Below are 23,422 nucleotides of genomic sequence, written 5' to 3'. Positions count from 1 at the left end.
TTTTTCCAATTAGCAAGCATTTATTTTCTCTCCCTCTCTTTACCTCACTCCTTTGTAAAAAACATGCATAGTCAAAGAAAACAAATTCCCACACTAGCCATAACCAAAAATGTGGGTCTCATTCTGCATATTTAGTGTGTCCCCTCCCTGTCAGGAAGTGCTTTTGCTAATCCATTTTCCAGCTTCTGTTCTCTCTTGGGTGTGGCCACCCCATCTTGCATTTTTGTTGCTACTAGCCCCATGAGCCCTTGGTATAGTGTTCATTTTCAGTTCTTCTGAGATGGTTGTATGATCTCACAACCACACAACATTTGCAGATTACTGATAATGAGTGGGAGAAGTCCGGCTTATTAAAGGAACTTTGCAATTCCCCAACATGTCCCAGTGCCCTCTTTACTCTTTGCCCAAGATGAATGTCACAACGGACCAGCTCTCGAATGGGTCCATTCAAATGAATGGCTGGCTGTTCTTGATCCTGCTGGCCTTTCCTCTGTGGATAGTTGGGTAGCCCTCTTTGGAGGAGTTATGGATTCTTTCCAGGAGGCTTGTGATATTCTGAGACTTGGTGCAGCCAAGCACAATATTCTCCACCACCAGGAGAATCTGTAGGGCTTTACCACCTCAACATCTTCAACCTAGAAAGCTATCAATCACAGTGCCTGGCACACAGTAGGTGCTTCATCCATGCCTGATGACTTGACATAGACTTCGGACTGTGCTAGATCTTCTCCGCTGGGGCTGAACACTTTTGGCAAGCATACACCTCCCAGTCTCACATCTTCCTCCATGTTTATGATCAGACATTCATAGGAGTTCTGCGCAATATGAATAATGATTGGTAAGTGCTTTCTTCTCGTAGGTCACATTCACATGGTCTCACCCAGTGTGAATTCTCAGGTACCAAGTGAGAGGGGATCTTTGGCTGAAAGCCTCCCCATAATCACTACATTCCTATGGCTCCTCCCTAGTGTGGATCTTCTGAACTTCACTAAGACTCAGGCTTTGGAAAAATCTTTCCAGATTTGAGACATTCATAAGGTTCCTCCCCAGTGTGGATTTTCTGATGAATTGTGATTTTTTTTTTCTCCCAGCCTGGTTCAGCTCATGACTCTCTGATTCAGTCTGGACCCCCTCTCCCTCCAGAGGCCTTCTTCATGCTATGGTGCCATCCCCTCTTTAGTGTCCTTCTCTGATTGGCAGGTTTGTCCCTGGACCTCTATTTGAGGAAGCATCAATGCCAGCCATACTCACTCCCAACCTGGTTCAACCCCTGACTCCCTGGATTCTTTCTGGACCTTGCCCCTCAAGGGTACATCCTACCCTCCCCCCCACCCTTTCAGCTTCCTTTTACATGTGGTCTCCTCCATTAGAAGGCAAGCTCCTTGAGGGCCTAACTAACCTTTTTGATTATATTTTATTTTGGCACATAGTAAACACTTAATGCGCTATAAACCTATCATCTCTTAGAGGCGGCTGGGGGGCACAGTGGGTAGAGTGTTGGGCTTGGAGTCAGGAAGGGTTGTGTTCAAATCTGGCCTTAGATACTTACTAGTTGGGTTACCCTGGGCAAGTCACGTGACCTCTGTTTGCCTCAGTTTCTTTAACTGTAAAATGAAAATAATAGCACCTACTTGCAGGGTTGTTGTGAGGATCATGTGAAATCACACTTGTAAAAGTGCTTAGCACAGGGCCAGGAACATAGGAGGCAGCATATAAATACTTATTCCCTTCCCCACTCCCTTCATAGAAATCCTTTCAGATTCAGTGCATTTATAAGGTTGCTCTTCCGTGTAGATTCTCTGATGTTAAGGGAGTTGTTTATTCATGTAAAATGCCTTACCACATTCACTTCAAATGTTTCACACTAATATGAAATATTTCATGTTTCCTGAACTGGTGTGGACATCCTCACATTAATCACATTCAAAATTTTCCTCCTTGGCATGCATTTTCAGGTGTTGAATGAGGTCTGAGACCTGACAAAAGTGTCCTTATGGATAGATAGAGAGATAGAGAGATAGAGAGATAGATAGATAGATATAGAAAGACAGACAGATAGATAGCTAGACAGATAGAGGTATGGATATAGATATTGCTTTCCGAAGGTTCCTCTGGAATGTGAACTTTCTGGTGTGCAGTAAGGCATAATCTCAGGTAGAGAGCCTAACCATATTCACTGCATCATAAGATGTCTCTATAATACAAGTTCTACAATGGGCAGTAAAGTATAACATTCATAGTTTTTCCCCATTATGAAGTCTCCGATGTCTAGGAAGTTCATTCTTTTCACACAACTGACTTCCTACACTTATAAGATTCACATGACTTCTTCCTGTTTTGACTTTTTTATGTTGAGTCAGAAGTTCTCACAGAAGGAATCCCTACATTTATTACATTCATAATATTTCTCTTTGGAATGGATTTGCTAATGCCAAATAAGACATGTGCTCCAATAGAAAGCCTTCTCTAATTCATCACATTCATGGGTTTCTTCTCCAGTGTGAATCCTGTGACAGGAAGGAATGGATGGATTGGTGTTAAAGACTTTCCCACCTTCATTATATTCTCTGTGACAATTCTATGATGCTATTTCCAGTTGTAACTGAAAGCTGTCCTATGTTCATCCCAACTTGAAAATAACTTCTGTGAGCAGATATGACTATATTTACAAAGGACTGAATAGTGTCTGATCCTCTTTCTAGGTTTATTACATGTAGTTAGAATAGATTAGCCTTAGATGAAACCTTGGCCATATTTACTGGATTCATGGCCTTCATGCTTTATTGGGAGTCTTCCTACAGGTGATTTTCACTTACTTAGACTGTTTCTCCTCTTTGCTCTGCTACTTCCAATCTTCTCCCAACGTAGAGACACAGGGGCCATCCCTTAGGAGTCTGTCCTGGGAAAACATGAAAACATGGCTTTTTGCTTTTAGGCCTTGTCTCCCAACCTGAAATACAAGATACACACATTTCCTGTTCTCGTATTGAATACTTCATGCAATCAGTTGCTTCCTCCTTTAAGAAAAACGATGGGCAACTTTACAAGGTTAAAACAAATATTAATAACAAACATTTCTATAAAGAATGATTCTGGACAATAAGGAATCATGGAATCCTAGCAGGAGGCCTGGAAGAGATCTGGGAGATCATTTGGTCCACTTTCCTTATTTTCTGGTATGGAAACTCAGACCAGAGAAATTAGGGTGTCGTATCTTTGAAGTTATTTCTCTATTTTATTTGCATTTTCCTTTTTGCTAGAATATAACAGCATATAGTAGGTTCTGTTAATTCTTTTTCTTACACTGTGATTTTGCCTTGTTCATTTGCTCTTTTGTTGATTTAATTTTCTGCCCTCTTTTTAATCAGGTTGGCTAAAGGTTTATCAATTTTGTTAGTTTTTTAAAAGAAGTAATTTTGGGGGCAGCTAGGTGGCTCAGTGGATAGAGCACTGGCTCTGGAGTCAGGAGTACCTGAGTTCAAATCCAGTCTCAGACACATAACACTCATTAGCTGTGTGACTCTGGGCAAGTCACTTAACCCCAATTGCCTCAGCAAAACAAAACAAAACAAAAACAAAAAAAAACCCAAAGAAGTAATTTTGTTTCTCATTTTTGTAGTTTCTTTCACTTATAATTTCTCAATTTCTCCTCTAATTTTTGATATCTCCTATTTTGTGCTTATTTGGGGATCATTTGGCTTTCTAGACTTTAAAAATATATATTCAGTTCATTCATCCTCTCCATTTCTTTTTCATAAATAGTATTTTTATTTATTTACTTTTTAAAGCACAGAGACTTTTATCCTTTTGTTCAGATCCAAATTCTCTCCCTCCCCCTAAAAGCTTCCCATACTAATAAGAAGTCAGGAAAAACAAAAGTTATGAATATCTATAATCATGCAAACAAATTTGTGTTAGCCATGTTCTGATAAAAAAAAAAGAAAAAAGAGAAAGAGAAAAGAAATATGACTCAGTTTGCTCTTTGATTTCAGCAGTTTTCTATCTGGAGGCAGATAGTATGTTTCATCATGAGTCCTTTGGAATTGTGGTAAATCATTGAGTTGATCAAAGTTACTAAGTCTTTCACTTATACTGCATTCAGAAGGTTTCTCTGTAGTGTGAATTGTCTGGTGTGCAGTAAAACATTCTATTCTTTTGATTATCTTACAATATTGATGTTACTGAATAAATTGTTCTCCTGGTTCTGCTTACTTTACTTTGCATCACTTCACGTAAGTCGTTGCAGATTTTTATAAAACCATCCCCTTCATCATTTCTTATAGCACTATAGTATTCCATCACATTCATATACCACACTTCATTCAGCCATTCCCAATTGATGGGCATGCCCTCAGTTTCTAACTCTTTGCTACTGCAAAAAGAGCTGCTATAAACATGTTTGAAAATGTAAGTCCATTTCCTTTTTCTTTGTTCTGTTTGGGAATATGCCTCTAGTAGCGGTTTTGTGAGGTCAAAAAGCATGCACCATTTGATAGTTTTTTGGGGGCATAGTTCCAAATTGCTTCCCGAATAGTTGGACCAGTTCATAGTTCCACCAATAGTATATTAGCGTGCCTATTTTCCCATATCTCCTCCAGCATTTGCCATTTTCCTTTTTTGTCATCTTGATCAATCTGATAGGTGTGAGATTATATCTTACAGTTGTCTCAATTTGCATTTCTCTAATTTTTAGTGATTTATAGCATTTTATATGGTTATTGACAGTTTTTATTTATTCCTCTGAAAACTGGTTATTTATGTCCTTTGCCCATTTATCAATTAGGGAATGGCGCTCATTCTTGTAGATTTGACTCAGTTCCCTATATATTTTAGAAATGAGATCTTTATCAGAGAAATTTGTTGCAAAAATTCTTCTCAGTTTCCTGTTTTTCTTCTAATTTTAGTTGTATTGGTTCTGTTAGTACAAAAACTTTTAAATTTTATATAATCAAAATTATCCATTTTACTTCCTGTGAACACCTCTGTCTCTCATTTGGTCAAGAAATCTTTTCCTATTCATAGATCTGACAGGTAATTTCTTCTCTGCTCCACTACTTTGCTTATGATATCACCCTTTATGTCTAAATCATGCAACCATAATCTTCTCTTTTTTGATTTTGTTAGTGTGTGTTTGGGGGATATAATAATTCTCAGAAATTTTTGGTATGTTGTTTTCATCATTATTTTATTTTACATAATTAATTCAAAAACATTTATTTATTTATTTTTCCAATTAACAATTATTTTCTTTCTCATCCTGTCTCTTCCCTCACTTCCTCTCAACCCCTGCTTAATGGAAAAACAGAAAAACAAAACCCTTGTGAAAATATTCATAATTAAATAAAACAAATTCCCACACTGGCCACATAAAACATATATGTTTCTGCTTTTTGAGTCTATCACTTCTCTGTCAGGAGAGGGGTAGAATCCTTTGTTATTCATCTTCTAGAATCATCTTTCACATAATTATTGATAGTTTCTATGATTTGTTCATTAATCCACCCATTATTTATAATTTCATTGTTAAGTCTCCATTTACATCTTTGCCTTTTGTTAGTGCTCCCTAAACTGATTATACTTTTTATTGCATCATGGTTTGTAAAGGATATTTAGTATTTCCATCCATTTTCATGTATTTACAATATCTCTGTTATAAGCTATGGTGTTAAATGACTTGCCCAAGGTCACACAGCTAGTAAGTTGGTCACTTTTTTTGTAAAAAGTTTCATGTGGTACTGATAAATATGTATATTCTTTAGCAGTTCCTTTTAATATAAAAAATGATAAATTAATTAATCAATAAACATTTATTAAACCTCTACTACTGCTAGGCACTGTGCTAAGTGCTGGAGATACAAAAAGAGGTGAAAGACAGTCCCTGCCCTCAGGATACTTATAATCTAATGGGGGAGACAATATGCAAACAAAGACATATACATACAACATACATACATACATACATACATACATACATACATATATGTGTATGTGTGTATATGCATATATACACATATGTACAGGATAAATAGAAAGTAATTAACAGAGGGAAGGCACTGGAGTTAAGACGGGGTGGTGAAGGCTTCTTGTAGAAGGTGGGATTTTAGTTGGGATTCAAAGAAAGCCAAGGAGGACAATAGTTTAAGTGGAGGAAGGAAAGTATTCCAGGCATGGGGGCCAGGCAGAGAAAGTGCCCAGAGCCAAGAAATGGAGTATCTTGTCCATGGAACATCCAGGAGGCCAATGTCAATGGATCAAAGAGTAGGTAGTAGGGAGTAAAGTGTAAGAAGACTAGAAAGGTAGCAGGGGCTTAGGTTATCATGGGCTTTGACTGCCAAAGTGTTTTGTATTTGATCCTGGAAGCAAAAGGAAGCCACTGAAGTTTATTGAGTAGGGAATGGGGTGGGGTGACAATCAGATCTGTGCTTTAGTTAAATTACTTCAAAGGCTGAATGGAGGAGGGCCTGGAGTGGGGAAGAGACTTTAAGTGGGCAGACCCACCACCAAGTTATGGCAGTAATTAAGGCATGCTCTAGAGCAGCGTCAGAGTAGAGACGGGGGCATATTCAAGAAACATTGCAAAGGTGAATTCAACAGGCCTTTGCAACAGATTGGATATGGGGGAAGGGTGAAAGATAACGAGGAATACAAGATCCTGGGTAGTGAGCCTGAGGGACCAGGAGATGGTGTTGCCCTCTATAGTAATAGGGAAGGTGGAAGGGGGATGGTTTAGAAGGAAAGATCATGAGTTCTGTTTTGGACATAGTGAGTGTAAGGTGTCTACTGGACATCCAGTTTGAGATGTCTGAAAGGCTGTTGGAGATGCAAGATTAGAGGTCAGCAGAGAGATTAGGGGGAGAAAAGTAGACTTGAGAATCATCAGCATAAAAATGGTCATTAAATCCACGGGAGCTGATGAGACCACCAAGTAAAACAGCATAGAGGGAGAAGAGAAGATGGCCCCTAACAGAGCCCTGAGGGACGCCTAAGGAGAAGGATCCAGCAAAGGAGCAAAGGACTATTCAGAGAGGTGGGAAGAAAACCAGGAGGAAGGGGTGTTCCAAAAATCTAGAGAGAAGAGAATATCAGGGAGGAGAGAGTGACGAACAGCAGCAAAGGCTACAGACAGGTCAAGGAGAATAAGGACTGAGAAAAGGCCACTGGGGTTGGCAAATAAGAGACCACTGGTGACTTTGGAGAGCCATTGTGGTGGAATGATGAGGTTGGAAGCCAGATTGTGAGGAGCTAAGAAGAGTCTCAGGAGGGAAAGTGGAGGCACCAACTGTCTGGCCTTTTCAGGGAGCTTAGCTACAAAGGACAGAAGAAAAGCAGGATGATGGGGGGGGATCGATGATCAAGTGCATTTTTTTCAGGATGAGGGAGACCTGGGCATGTTGGAAGGAAGGGAATGAGCCAGTAGAGAGGGAGAGACTGAAAACGGATGACACAGTGGGGATGACAGAGGAGGTAATCTGCTGGAGATGGGATGGAACTGGATCACTTGGACAAGTAGAGGGCTGCTCTTGGTCAAGAGTAAAGGCCGCTTCATCACGGGAGGATGACAATAACCCACATTTGAAGCTTCAAAGTTTCCAAAGCGTTTTATTAACATTATTTCATCGAATCCTCCCAACATCCCTTGGAGGTGGGGGCTGTTATTATCTTCTTTTTCCAGATGAGGAACCTGAGGCAGACAAAGGGAAGTGACTTGCCCAAGGTCACACGGCTATGCAGTGTCTGAGGCTGGTTTTGAACGCAGGTGTTCCTGACTCCAATTCTAGAACTCCACTCACTATGCCACCATTTCTTCAAGTTTCTTACATTTTGTATTTTCCCTTTTGGCTATCTTTCTCTTAGATTCATCCAAAAACTAAATAACTCATCCAAGGTCACACACCTAATCAGTAACATCCGCTTCCAATCTGCACCTGAAGTTTACCCCAATGGGCACTTCTGCTCACCAGGGCGACTAGAAGGAAATGAATTCACTAGATACAGAAATATTTAAGCAGAGGGTGAATGACTATCAATTAGAGATGGCATTGGGTGGTAAAATGGCCTAGACTGCCACTTAGCTTCCCAGCAACTCTAAGAGTCGGCACATATAAATCCTTCTCGTTCATCACAGATGCACTATTAGAGGTAGGAAGAAGAAAAATGAAAGCATAGGGGCAGCTGGGTGGCGCAGTGGATAGAGCACCGGCCCTGGAGTCAGGAGGACCTGAGCTCAAATCTGGCCTCACACACATAACACTCACTAGCTGTGTGACTCTGGGGGCAAGTCATTTAACCCCAATAGACTCACCAAAAAAAAAAAAATGAAAGTGTAATGGAGGATTGGCTCCCTCTCACACTGAGCAAGCTTAAAGCTGAGAGTGCATGGCCAGTGTAGTGGAGGACTGGCCAATGAGTTCAGTCCTTAGAAGCATGCAAAGTACTTAGCTGATGCATTTCCCACGTGGAATTTGAAGACTGCAGACATTCTGTATCTGGTTTGGGCGGGCCAACCACATGGCAGATAGGAGCCTCTTTGACCGGCTACATAGCCAGAACTAGGTGGCATTACATAGGTATTAGCTGTGCCAAACCTGCTTCTTTTGGGTCTGTCTTCCTGCCAGGTGATGTTCTGCTTGAAGAAGGAGGATGCTGGAAGGGGAGAGGCCTCAGGCCCTCCCACCTGGAGGGGACACCTGGCCTGTGAATACGTTCTTTCATTTTAGGGGAAGGAGGTTCTAAGATCTTGTGACTCCCAAAGGCAGATAGATGGACCCAGCAGGACTGACAAGACGGGAGTCTGTGCTGACGTCTGCAGCTAGTCCGTTGAGGTCCCAGAGTGACCTCTAGAGCCAGCCCAGCAGTAACAGACAGGGACTCATCCGGCAACGACGCATCGTTTAGACGCGATCTTCGCCACGTGAAAACCACATTGGGCGTGGGCTCCCTCTCCCGGGGATTGTGTGGCATAGGGGAGAGTGTGCAGCCTCCCTTCACCCCTGCCAGGTGGATGGGAGAGAGAGTGTTTAATCACTTCTATTCTTGCAATATCTTCGAGGAAATGCCACTGTGTAAAAGCTGGCTCATGTTAATTGGTTAAGTGGACTTGGGGTGCTAGTCACTAGCATTAACGTGGGGGCTCGAGCTGATGGCAGCAGGGAAGAGGCAGGGACTGACTCGTGTCTCTGTATCTCCAACAACAGCACAGTGCCCAGCACACAGTAGGCACTTTAATCAATGCTTTTGTGGTTGCCCTCTGCATGGAACAAGTAAAAGATTGTGCCTGTCATCAGTGCGTGTCCTGGCCAGCTCTCCCACCTTGCTTTGCAAGCCCAGTGAGGACAGGAAGAGATGCTGACCCCTGCTTGCCACACAGCCCACTGACCACCGCAGATGATGTACTCATCACTACCTCCTCCCTGGGCTATTTCAGCAGCTCCCCCCCTGGACTCCTTGCTCTAATCTCTGTCCCGGCCTGGGTCTGGCCCCATCACTCTTCTTCTCCAAAAGCTTCAGTGGCTCCCTACCGCCCTTTGGACAGATACAGACTCTTCTGTTTGGCATTCAAGGCCTTCACAGTATGGCTCAAGCTTCTCTCTCCATCTAGGCTGACAACTTCCCTACAAACTGCCCTTGGGTCTCCTTGATGTCCCCATGTGCCATACTCCATCTCCTCATTTCCAAAGCTGTCCACCACACTTAGAGAGCCTTCCCTGCTCGTCTCTACTTCTTAGATCCCTATCACTTCTATCAAACATATTTAACATTTTTATTTCACTTGTTTTATACACAGTATGTGTGTGGGGGGAAGTGCTTCTGCCAATGAACTTGTCCATCCCTGCTTTCTGTGAGACAAAAGTGACTTTTCAATGGAAGAATGGTTCATAACAGCAGCTTTCAGCCCTCCAAGCGTGAGCCTCAGCTGAATCTCAGCCCTTCCCAGCAGGGATGCTATGGCCATTGGGCCACCTGAGGGACATCTTTACCACAGTTTTAAAAGGGCATCAGGAGCCCGATTTGGAAGGAAGCACAACACTGGGAGACAGGGGTGCCTTCCTCTGCCCAAGACTCTGGGGATCTGCGGTGGCATCTGTCTTGCTTTGTCCCCTGGCCATTCAATAGGTGCTAAATGTTCTGCAGTTCACTGGCAGAGGTCTCCTTCTCTGGACAGAGTTTGGGAGAAACCAACAGCCAGAGGGGATATCTGAGGGGCAGCTATCGAGTCAAAGTCTGAGTTCAATGCTACGAGGCAAGCCAGGTCTCTAAGCTGGTGGCTTTGCCCTCTGTGAAACTGCCCAGGTACTGCCCCAGCCCCGAAGGGGAGATCAGGGCTGAGTGGAAGGATGGAGATGGGCTGAAGCACTGTCTGGGCTTATGGAGGCTGCGGGAAGAGGCTGACCCAGGATGATATGGCCAGGACAGGCTGATTCACCCGAAGGCATAGTGGTCAGGGAGAGATGCAGGCAAACTGGCTGGAGTGAAGCAGGACAGCGACCCTTGGCCAGGGCCAGAAGAGTGGCTGGCCAGCCAGGAACGGGCAAGGGCAGATTCTGGAGACCCCTGAGCTCAGGAAGGATGTGCTGACCTTCTGTGCTGTGAATGGGGTGAAGGGCTTGAGGCTTCCTGATGCTGGGCAGATGGAGAGGACAGCTGCACTACAGTGAAGATCTGAGAGGCTTTCTCTAGCCAGGCCCCTGCCCTCATTTGGACCTGGCCCCCTCTGCTGAGAAGGAGCTGCCCCAAAGGTTGGGGCACCCTCCTCCTTGGAGGGCTCCTCCAAGGCAGCAGGAGGGATCTTCCCCAGGCTGCTGGCCTTTGGGCCTTGCCTCTTCACTCTGAGCATTGTTCTCAGCCTTGCCAGGGCACAGGTCTTTGAGATCGGATGTCTGAAAAGTGCAGAGAGCTGCTATGGGGGTGCGCTGGGGGGGGACGACGACTCTGCTTCTTTCTCGTGTTGTTCCTTGAATGATCACAGACTGCAAGGTCAGCCGCTTCCTCTTCTCCTACCTGATGGGTTTTCCTGGAGCCCTTTGGTGAAGGGGCGGTTGCCAATGTTTGCCTGTTATCGTCTGGTATATGGACACAGGGAGGAATTCTGTCTCAGGGAGCACATAAACCCAAAACACACCACAGGGAAACTTCAGTGTGTCACTGGCTCTAACAATGTGGAACCAAGGCTGGCATTTGGGCAACTCATTTAAAATGGCCAGTCTGTATTTGGCAGAAATGTTAGGAGGTGGTTTCAGTTTGTGGAAAGTAACAACTGTGGACATTTACGGCTCCCTGGCGATGGGACTGTGGAAATGAATGGACGTTCACCAGGGCATTTCAGCCTTGCCTAGGGCCATCTACCAGGAATTGTGTAGCTCATAATTTCAGAGCCACACTGGTCATCCACACAATCTCCTTGGCCTTTTCATTCAATCATTCATTATCTCACTTTAGCCAGACGAACAGCCTCCTTTCTCCCTTGGAAATCACTATCTCAATTCCTCTTTTATGGCAATGTCTCCAGAGCTCTCGAGTTTTTCCATGGACCTTGGTATCACTCTCAGCCCTCTCTTCCAACTCCAGGGGTCTCAAGGTCTCAGGGGCTGCAGGCATGGAGGGGATGTTCATTGGGGTGGCTCAACTACAGAAAGGATCCATAAAAGGTTTGGCCAGAGACCCCAGGAGTCCAAACCCTATGGGGAGGCAGAATCAGAGCCAGGAGAAATGGAGGCCAATGTCCCGGCATGAGGTGAGGTAGAGAGGTGTAGCCCACCCTTGTCCCTGGAGGACCACTCTCTCCTGACATGCTCTTGGATGCCTTGTAAGTGAGCTTGTCTCCAAACCCTTGGAGTAGTATCCTTCCAAGCTTTGGAAGAAAGTAAGCTAATGTAAGAACAGGACTGAAGGGTAGGATTTATCACCGGGGGGAGAATTTTGAGGATCTCCCCAGGAAGAAGAGAAGAGGGAGATGGTGGACATTCTCTCCACATATAGATTAGCAGTAACATCTGCATTTCCCTTCCCTGACCCCAGGCCTCCAAGGTGAAGGTTAAAAGGGACAATGGTAGGGTATAAGGCTGCATTCTCCTCCCGGCTCCCCTTGTCTGCTCAGGTGGCCAGAATGCCTCGGGCCATTTTTGTATTCTTTGTTGCACTGCTTGCCAGGGCCAGAGAATTCAATGCCAACTGGTCAGCTTCCTAGTCATCTTTTTGAAAGCAAAATGGCAATGCACCTTCATTAAGAGATTAAAAAACTGCTCATGTCCTTTGACTCAATGATTTGACCACTTGAAGAGTATGCTAAGGATGTTATACAAAGAAAAAGTGATACCTCTTTATAAAAAAAAATTTAGTAGAAATCTAAAATAAAACTATAAAACGTTTCTACCTTTGCTGGAAAGACTTTTTTTTTTTTTAAAGTGAGGCAATTGGGGTTAAGTTGTAATGCAGAACATTATTTTACCATTTAGGTAGTAGAACCCTTTAGGCCATGGAAAACTCCAAATTCCTTAGCAAGACCCTTATCTGGCTGCTCAGGCCACAGCCCTCAGATCATATCTCTGGAAGCCTCCATTGTGAGAAAGTTTGCACAGCATTATCATATCTACACAGAGGGAGAAGGGTGTCCTTGAAAAACCTTGCCAGACTTCAAAGATCCATCCCCCTCCCTGTCCTGTATACTCCCTATATAAACCCTAGCTCAACCCCTGATGGGTGCTGCTTGATTTGGATGTGAATATCCCTGGCAGCCACTAAAGTCCACAATTTAAAATTAGCTTGGGTCGTCAACTCGCTCATTTCTCGGTATAACATTTTGGAGGCCCCAGCGAGATAGCAGCGTACCGTGTCGCTGCAGAGACCCACCTGGAGAGGACATCGGCCTCGGGAGGGGGAATTGTTCTGTTCTGACTTCTAGGGGAGCCGGCCCCTGATGATGTTCCAGGGCCCCAGGACTCAGGACTAGGAGAAGCCTCCCTCCCCGACTCCGACTGTACCTCATTTCGGCCCTCGTGGACCTGGTAACCCTCTGGAGGTAAATGTTTGCAAACCTGTTTTCTGGTGGGGAACGAGTGCCAGACGTGGCAGAGCACCTAATTAGTGCCTCAATCCCCCAGGCACCCCGAGACGTCGGGACTATGCCTGTATCTGGTTCCTGGTACCCGGTTTCTGGTTCCTGGTTTCTGTCTTAGTTCTGTTGGGCCCGTGTCTCGTTCCTGGTTTCTGTCTCAGTGTTGGTCTATTAGTTTATATGTGTAGAGATTGTGTTTTTAAGAGATTCTGTTTTGCAATCATCTGCCTGAAGCCACCTCTGTTTCATACTGAAAGACAGGTGTCAGACTGGATTGCAGACAGTTTTCTCCAGACTTCCATTGGGAGGATGTGTTAGTGTTCAGGCTCTTATTGTTTGTCTGTGTCTGTGTTCTGCAATAATGGGGGGATACGGCCAGTACATCATTTCCCTCCCTTTTGGGTTGTTTGCAGCCAGAGCCAAAGGCTGCAGCAGGACTCTGAAAAGTTGCCTTCATTCTCCCCCTCTCCCTCCCCAGGTAACAGCAGCTTCAAAGCAGTGCGTGGATGGGAGAGGGAAAGAGAGAAGAATACTTTATTATTTAGGTTATATGGTTGGTAGAGGGCAAGTTGGGAAGGATTTTTGAAGTGTCAGGTCAGAATTAGAAAGGAATGAGATATGTACAGGTTTTAAGGGGATTTTAAATCATTAGAAAGAAAGGCAAGGAAGTTTAAGCATGTAGGAGAGAGGAGTGTGTGTAGAAAATTTGAAGGGAATATGATTTAGTTGCATGGTGTGACTGGAGGTTTTGAAAGTGAGAAGGTTTTGGGACTTTTGCATGAGTAATAGTTTCTCTCTCTCTGCATTCTAACTCTGGCCAAGTTTGAGTGTGGAGACAAAGAGAAAAGTTCTTGTGTACCAGAACATAGACAAATGGTTTATATGCTGAGGACTGGCTTGCTGGGTTTAGTTGATATTTTCCCACGAGCCCCAGCTCATCCAAATTGGTAAATATGTGAGGTTTTCAATTTCAGCATTTGTTACACTGTTTTGCACTTAGGTACATTGAAGGAAACTCAGACGAGTGGATTGTTTTGAGTGCACAGTGAGGGCAGTTTGAGGAGAGATGGAGGGAATTATGTCCACCCACCTTTCAGGCTAGATCCCCGGGTGGGTTCTTTTAAAGACTGGTCATTATGGGAAAGAAAAAGCAATCAGAATACTGGTCCAGTACATTTCTAAGCTTAACAAGGGTATTGCATTTGGGAATATATTTTTGTCTACCCTCCAAAAACTAAATAAATAGGGGAGAATGAATGGGTTAGAATAAACTTCCAAATTTTATTTGCTTTTAAGAGGAAGTTTCACCTATAATTCTTATCAAATCTGTGTAAACGTTTTCTGTGTTGTGAAATTCCTGAGTAAATGAGAATTCTTGAGATAAAAATTGAGTAAATTTTTAAAGGTTTGATAATATTTGTTATTGTGGTAATGTTCTTATTATAAAAACTGAATTTTTTTCTGTTTTTGACTAAGGAAATTTGATGTCTAGGAATTCTGTAACAACTAGGAATTTAGTTTGTTATGGTACTTTGGGAAGTTATTTATGTTACTTGAGGACATTTTACATCAACTTAGTTTTAATGAATTCCATTTTTAAAGGTTTATTTTTACTTTAAGGTAGAAAGGAAAGATATCTATCACCTTAAAAATTCTCTTCATGAAAGTTTAGTGATTATTCCTTCTAACATCAGGATAAACTGTAAGCTTTTTTAGAAAGGGAAATACTTTTTACAAAGTAATGTTTTGCAAAATCTTTTTGTATGATTTTTAGAAGGCCTACTAAATTTCCATTTGCAAGCTAATTTGTTGCAATAATTTAATACTGATAACAATTATGTCTTAATCCACTGTGAATTTTCTAAGTTTCATTCCTATGTAAAGTGTGTCCTTGAATTGGCCTTAAATGGGTGCTTTCAGAGAAACAGAGTCAATGGTTCCTGCTTCAGGTAGCATAAGAAAGGGCACTGGTCTCAAGAATGTAGGTTTGAAAGTTCAATGCCCCACTCTAAGTTTTTAAGGGGTGGACGTAGAAGTGAAAAAGATAGGACAGCTAAAACATCTTAGCAGATTCTGGAAGTTTTTGAGATTGATCATTAAGGAGTTTTTAAACACCTCCTTACAATCTTGTCACTCCTTTCCCCCACTTCCTCCCCTTGAGTCAAGAGGGTATCTCTGTGTGGGGATCCCAAACAGCGCTGGGTTTCTCTATTAACCCCTTTCAGCCCAGATCAGATTAGGAAGAGAGTGTTTTACCCCCTCTCCCCTGCCCGCAAAATTCACCTTCCCCCACCTGGCTATAGGAAGGAAGGGGAGGGGTAGCAGCTACAGCCTGGAAGTATCTTCCAGCACACAGCCATGGGGAGTAAAAGGGGATGGGTCAAGGTAAAGAAGCCAGTCTATAGGGATGGAGTGGCCCCAGGAGACTGTTGGACCTGGTGAAAGGGTCTAGAAAGAAGAAAGATTTTTTTATTGGGTCAATTGTATTAGTTATGTTGCTGGAAGGGCAATTTCTTTTATAATCTAGAATGTTAAATTAATTGTGTCTTCAAAAAAAAAAAGGAGTCAATTTGGCTGTTGGGGCATTTTATATGATCCTGTTTTGTAACATTTCCTTTTAAATATTGTAATTCAAGGAAGTATAAGATTTTCAAATTTTGTCTCTATTGAAAGGGAATTTTCAGTTGAAATTGTTTTGTTATAATTTATAAAATTTGTGAGATTGTTAACTAAGTTTTGGGGTTATTGTTTTAATATCAAAACCTAAGATTGTTAATTGATTACTTGTGTGTGAAAAGGAGGGGCACATGGCAATTCCCCTTATTTTGTAAACTTACCAGGATCCCTGGAAACTATGGGGGGGGGCAAGGTCATCTGCCCTTAAAAAAAAAAGTGCAGCTTCCATATGTTTGTTTGACATGTGGCATGGGAAGGAATTTTCTTAATTGAATGGGTTGTAAATTCAATAGAGCGGAGGGTGTCAAAGTGTCAGTTGAAATTATAGACCAAGATATCTGTGTTTCTTTTACCATTAACATGACATAGCATAGTCTATGTCCATAAGATACCGAGATAAGAAAAGTCCCATTGTTCTGGAGAGTGTTTGGTCCCAGACATCTTGGGCTCAGTGATAACACACAGAAAGAATGTTGGTCAGTTCTATCTGGTCCTGGAAAGGGGTGTTTTTGGTTCACTTGAAAAAAAAAAAGAATTAGTTCAGGTTTTTGGCCCTTATTGGGGTTCAATTGATTATACTCACCTCAAGATGTTCCCATTGTTTAAAGGAATTATGAGAGCAGTAGTATTTTTCTGTGATCAGTCTCTTACTATTACCAATGTGAGATTAAATTCTTATTATCAGGATTTGTGATTTTATGGGACAGACATTTACTATTGTTTTGAGCTTTGATTACCAGGGTACTTGTCTGAGTTGTCATAAAGCCAATAGTAGAATGGCATGTGCTGCAGGCTGATAACTGATAAAGGTGGAAGTCTGTCCTGGGAAGACTTTTGAGGACAACCTTGGACACAGCCTAGATAGGATCTTCCTGACTCTATTTCCCAATTGTGCTATTTCCTTTTGACAAGGGAAATCCCCACCTGATTAATCCCAGGCCCTGCTTTTAACATCCAGTGACTACGCGATTACCTATCAGATATGACTCATGCCTGGAATCAAATGGAGCTAAGGAAGTTCTTTCCTTCTGATATGATATATGACCCTGTCCCTCTGGAACATCCCTGTGTTACCGTAATAGGATGCAAGTACATTCATGGCCACATAATAATAATATAGGGATAACATCCCCCTAAGGAGGAAATGTTTACACACAATAATAGGACAAAGGTGTAATGTGATAGATGTCTAATTAAATAGGATAGCAAATTTTGAGAAAAGCAATAGGATTAGACTGATATGATTGGCTTCCAAGATGTATCTATCATGGCAATCCAAGCTTTAAGCATGTTTAGGTAGGAAGATCACAGTTTTGGATTTTTACACTAAGCCAGAGAAGCAGAGCTCCCTTTTTGAACTGCCTATGAATTAAACCGATTGTACATGAGCAAGGAACTTAATGTTAGTTAATATAGGTAATACTGATTGTATTGATTTGTATGATTCCTGTCTAAGGTTTTCTTTGTTACCCTGATTACATGTAAATCTCTCTTTTCCAAACTAGTCTATTGTGAGCTCTCTGATTGGTTTAATCTGTACCTGACTTAATGTAATTATGCAATTTTGCGAATTATGAGTAAACTTTGTTGTATTGTTTGAACCTAGTCCTGTGTGACTGGGAAAACTGAACTATCTCTATGTGCCTTTAACTAAAGACTTATGAGGGATTCTGGAATACTTAGGAATTCAGTTTCCTTAATACTACTCTGGAATTTGTGTTATTTAAGAACTTTTGTACCAATTTAGTGAGGTTTTATGAACAAGAGTAGAAATGCATGCAAGCATTTTAGGGCTCATTTTGGAAATGTTCCTTAGGCAATGTGACATCTTAGGGTACTATAGAACTGGGACTTGTGTTCTGTGTGTGTTCCTATATGAGTTAAGTTCTTTACAATTCAGGGGTTTGTGAGAATGTTATTTTGTTATTTGGGTAATATCATACTTGTTTAAAGTTGTGTTACAATTAATAATGTTAAAAGGGAAATGGCTTGTGGTTTATCTTGTCCATGTCATCAGAGAAACATGGCATGACTGAAACATTTAAGATCCTATATGCACTGTGTTAAAATGGATTCTTTCATATATCTATGTATGTATTGGGGCCTGTGGATTAATGTAAGGTATGCATATTGTTGTTTGCTCTTGTTTACTATTTAGTGGGGGTTGGCAGTATGGGTCCGGCTCTTACGGCAGTCCTCTTCCTTGGATGATTCCTTTGCCAAAAACTAAAAGGGGGGAGTAGGAACTCAGGGCAGATGGCACTAATTCTTCCTTAACCAAGTTCCTGCAGGGACTCCAGAAAGAAAACACAGAGGACTCTTCTAAAATCTGTCCAGGACACCTACCAGTCTCTACCTGTCAGCCTGTACCCGCTTTCAGCCCAGGAGACCCAGTCTTGGTCAAGAAGTACACTGCCTCTGGCCTGGAACCTAAGTGGAAAGGTCCCTACACCATGATCCTGACCACTCCAACAGCCATAAAGGTGGACTCTATCCCTGTCTGGCTTCATCATTCACGAGTAAAGGCAGCCGCTTCATCTACCAGTCCTGAGAAATGGGAAACGATACCTGGTCCAGATCCCCTCAAGTTGCGTCACTCCCGAACATCCCCTTCCTAACCTTTTCCCTTGTTTTTTTAATCCTTTGCATTGGACATCCTAATCCCCATGCTCCTTTGCCAAAACCTCAGATGGGTCATCAAATCTAGGGGCGCTAACCCCGAATACACCCTCACTATGTCTGACTGCCTACCTGGACCCCAAGGCCCTGGTGCCCTCTTCAATGTTCCAAAACCACCGTGCTCTGGCATCCCTTCCAAACCCTTTCTCTGCCAGGGGGTTAAGGGTATGTCAGCCTCCTGAGTACTTTGACCTGACAGCATCTTTTACCCTCATGGCCAACTCTACTCATGTGACTCTTGTTATCCCTAATCAACAGTCCCTCCAGTGGCTCACACCCCAGACCTGGGGTTTGTATGCCTGTAAGGGGGGAGAAGAAGGAGTGCTCCTCACTGTGTATAAACAGGTCCCTGAGAGGTCCCCTTTGCCCATCGGTCCCCTAGGAGGACTGGCCCACCCACCTGAAATTCCTCCCAATCCTCTGACCCCCACTAGGATCCCCTCCGACCGGCTCAGCACCCCTCAGCCACCTAAGATTCTTCCCGATCCTCTGGCTCCTAGTAGGACCCCTCAGGCTGATCCCCTCACCCCTCAATTATAAGACCGCTCCAAGCCATCCATAGCATTGTCAACTCCACCAGGCCTGACCTAGGACCTAGCTGCTGGCTGTGTATGGATGCACCACCCCCATACAATGTGGGAGTGGCAGTTAATGGTTCTGTTTCCCATAGCCCAGACTCGGAGAATTGTCGGTGGGAACAACCTAAGTTGACCCTGGGGAATGTCCAAGGAAAAGGTACCTGTCTTACCTCATCCACCACATCCCTGAAAACTTCTCCTTACTCTCCTGTCTGTAATAGTACTGTGGTTGTTCCCCAGTCCTCCTCTTTTTTTTATTCAGCGCCATCCGGCACTTGGTGGGCCTGTCTGGATGGGATCACACAGTGTGTCTCCGCTGCAGTGTTCCTAAAAGAATCTGAGCCTCTATGTATATTAGTCTCCATTATCCCCAGGGTCTCCCTTCTTCAGGGCCCGGAGGGTTGGGAGTACTTCAGTCATGAGGGCAGTGTGTCCTACTGAAGCAAGCGAACCGTTCCCCTCCTCATCCCTATCCTCAGTGGGGTTGGGGTTAGTGGGATCAACTGCTGTGGGTACCGCTGCCCTAGTCCGAGGAGAGGCCAGTTACCAGGAACTTAGTGCTCAGGTCAACGTAGACCTGTCATCTGGAGCACTCTATATCCCAACTGGAGAGACAGGTCAACTCCTTGGCAGAGATGGTTCTGCAGAACCAGAGGGGTTTGGACTTATTGTTTCTCAGGCAAGGCCCCTAGGGGAGGCCTGCTGTTTCTATACCAATAACTCAGGTGTAGTTCAGGAGAGCCTTTCCCTAGTATGGAAAAATATTGCAGACAGGCAGAGGGAACGAGAAGGGAACGAAAATTGGTACCAGAGCCTGTTTCAGACTTCCCCATGGTTAACCATTCTTATTTCTGCCTTAGCCGGGCCTTTGCTCCTCCTTACTATAGCCCTAATTCTTGACCCTTGTCTAGTTAATTGGCTCCTTGACTTTGTTAGATCCTGTATTAATTTAGTTAAGTTACTGTTGGTTAGAGGTCCCCGTTATCAGACCCTGGTGTCTGCCTTCTTTGCACCCTATAATGAGGCAGCCCCCACCACGTCAAGGGTTTGAAGTGGTACACAAAAGAAGTGGGGAATGTAATGTAGAACATTATTTTACCATTTAGGTAGTAGAACCCTTTAGGCCATGGAAAACTCCAAATTCTTTAGCAAGACCCTTATCTGGCTGCTCAGGCTCCAGCCCTCAGATCATATCTCTGGAAACCTCCAATTCCTTAGCAAGACCCTTATCTGGCTGCTCAGGCCACAGCCCTCAGATCATATCTCTGGAAGCCTCCATTGTGAGAAAGTTTGCACAGCATTATCATATCTACACAGAGGGAGAAGGGTGTCCTTGACCAGCCCCCAAAAAACCTCTTCCTCTTGCCAGACTTCAAAGATCCATCCCCCTCCCTGTCCTGTATACTCCCTATATAAACCCTAGCTCAACCCCTGATGGGTGCTGCTTGATTTGGATGTGAATATCCCTGGCAGCCGCGCGCTAATAAAGTCCACAATTTAAAATTAACCTGGGTGGTCAACTCGCTCATTTCTCGGTATAACAAAGTGACTTGCCCATAGTCACACAGCTAGGAAGTATTATGTGTCTGAGGCCAGATTTGAACTCAGGTCCTCCTGACTCCAGGGCCAGTGCTCTATCCACTGAGCAACCTAACTGCCCCAAGAAAGGCTTTTTTAAGAATGGCCCTAGCCACAGTCTGAGCTTGCTTCCCAAAGACCAGCCTAGCTAAACACAAAGAGTCTCCTCACTACTAGAGAGCCTGGCTTCTTGGTGATGAAGTCTCTGGCCACAGCAGCTTATGCAATATACAAGATGGCCCTAAGTCCTGTGTGTCCCCACCCCACCCTAGGCCTTGGTTATATTGATGATGGCTGAGCAGTGGAAAGGGACACAGAGAGGGCAGTTACTGAGAAGTGCCCCATTTTCAGACCATCTATGAACTTTAACTGTTAATATTCTACATGTGAAATGTTTTTGCAGTAACCAGCAGATAGACATATTCTGGAGTAGAGGACTCATATCAAACTTGACATACTCTCTTTAATAAAACTAGAAGAAAGATAGTAAGGCTAATAAAGTAAGTGGTTTTTTATACTATGCCCAAAGCCCAAAAGCATGGGGGAAAAAATGTCATACTCTGCAATTTGGGCACGAGCCTGCTAGAGACTATTTGTTAATTAAACTAAGAGAAAATTCCAAAGAGGCAGTGGTCCTTTGGCTTTGAAAATCTCTCCCTAGCAGAAATGCTTAGGATTAGTAGAGTTTAAGTAATCAAAACATCTTTTTCTTCCATGTTAAATGGTATAAAGCCTTGGCTTCCAGCATCTGGTAGAAGCCATGATGGATATATAAATCTTTACTGTTTGTGACTTTTAGGATACTATAATGATATCATTGCATTTTGTAAGATAATATAGTCCTGATTCCTGATACCTGATTTTTGTGAGAATATGACCATACTGCCATCTAAGTATGGAATTTAAAAATTGGAGAGAACGTTGGGGGCTGTAGACGAAATGCCAGATATTCTTTAACAACCTGTGGCTTTCCAATTCTCTTCTTGCTCTAGGAGGACAGCTAGAGACCTGACTAGCACCTAAGTTTTCTTGCTGCCTCAGAGAGATAAGTGAGATTTAATCGGACACTTTGGGAATAAGCCAATGTTGTAATTTCATCCTGGAATGTATATAAGGACCTAGAAAGATACCACTACAATTAGAACATGCTATTGTCCTTATTTTAGGAGTCTAACTGAATCAACTCTAGGTAGATTGGGAGAGCCTGAAGTCATTTCTACACTAGATGACCATATGAGAACTCTCCTCTTCTCATTAAAGAGTGGGACCCTCCAAAAGGACAGAATCTAGAATTTCTTAGATGATCATCTGGGGCAATACACAACAACCTCAGTCATCAATGTTGGTCTGACAGTTTAAGTAAAGACTTAAGAATTGCTTATGACTTATGGGACTGTGTAGTTATACCTGCAGTTTCTGAGGGTGGGAATGCAGCCACATACATAGCACTTTCTGCAGGTTTGGCTCCGCTGATAAGAGTCTGGACCCTGAAATGGGAACCCTGGAAAGGATGTATATGGGGCTGAGTATTCCAAGCTAGTGTGTGGGAGATCAAACCATTGAGAAACCTCATTTGTGCATAACTTCTGGAGAATGGTCAGACACTTTTTTTTTTTGGTGAGGCAAGTGGGGTTAAGTGACTTGCCCAGGGTTACACAGCTAGTAAGTGTTATGTGTCTGAGGCCAGATTTGAACTCAGGTCCTCCTGACTCCGGGGCCAATGCTCTACCCACTGCGTCACCCAGCTGCCCCAAATGGTCAGACACTTGAGAGGGAACAGGGGAAATAGCGGTCTTTCTGACCTCGGATATCATCCAGTTGCAGCATGAAAAAGGGAGAGAGGGAGAAGCTATAATTGTAGTTTATGATCACATCTGTTTGGCTGAGAAAAGTCTATAAAGTGCACTCTTTAGAGAAGTGTTAGAGTTGTTTGGGGACAATTACAATAAAATCCAAATATCAAGTTTGCAATAACAGCAAGTGCTTTACAAATGGGTAATTTTGTGGTTTTCCAAGAACCCTGTCTCATCTTTTTAGCACCAGTATTCTACCAACGAAAGACAAACTATCAGAATAGACAGAGGGTCCGTGGGCATCAGAAAGACGTATGCTGACTCTGTGATCCTGGGTGCATCACGGAAATCCTCACTGCTCCAGGCAACGCTTTCAAAGGAGAAGCGATTGGCGTGCCTGCTCACCAGCATCAGGGCAAGCATTTCCTCACCAAGTGTTCCCTCCTCTCACAAACCCACAAATCCACGGGGCAGCTAGGTGGCGCAGTGGAGAGAGCACCAGCCCTGGAGTCAGGAGGACCTGAGTTCAAATCAGGCCTCAGACCAAACACTTGTCACTCACTAGCTGTGTGACCCTGGGCAAATCACTTAACCCCAGTTGCCTAAACAAAACAAAAAAACCCCAACAAAACCACAGATCCAGACCAATGAATTTTTTTTTAGTAATGCCAAATGTCTGTGGAATGTGACCACAATGAAGAAAAGTATGGCTGGCATGAAGGCACCATTCCTCATTTCCAAGGAGGAAGCACGTACAAGAAGTAGCTCAAAGTGCTGACGAGGCAGCCCAGGAGACACACAGGACCCTGATGTGGCACCATCTGCACGGGGCTGCATCGGATGTTCTCTGGTGTATTACTGGGCTCCCCAGAGTGTGGCTCCCAGGACAAAATGCGCCTCCAGCTGCGGCCTGGACCTGAGCAGAGGGCCCAGGACGGTTATCTCACCATCTCAGGCCAGACAGTGTGCTTCTCCTACTGTTGACTAAGATTTACTTAGGTGGTTTTTTTTGTTGTTGTTTTCTATTTTGTTTTGCTTCAGTGATAGCAGAGGTTAAGAGTACGATG

The sequence above is a fragment of the Phascolarctos cinereus genome, unplaced genomic scaffold, assembly GCF_003287225.1.
Source record: "Phascolarctos cinereus isolate Bilbo 61053 unplaced genomic scaffold, phaCin_HiC Scaffold_4;HRSCAF=312, whole genome shotgun sequence".
Classification (NCBI taxonomy): domain Eukaryota; kingdom Metazoa; phylum Chordata; class Mammalia; order Diprotodontia; family Phascolarctidae; genus Phascolarctos; species Phascolarctos cinereus.
The sequence above is the reverse complement of the archived record's forward strand: the minus strand, read 5'-3'. Positions refer to the sequence as shown.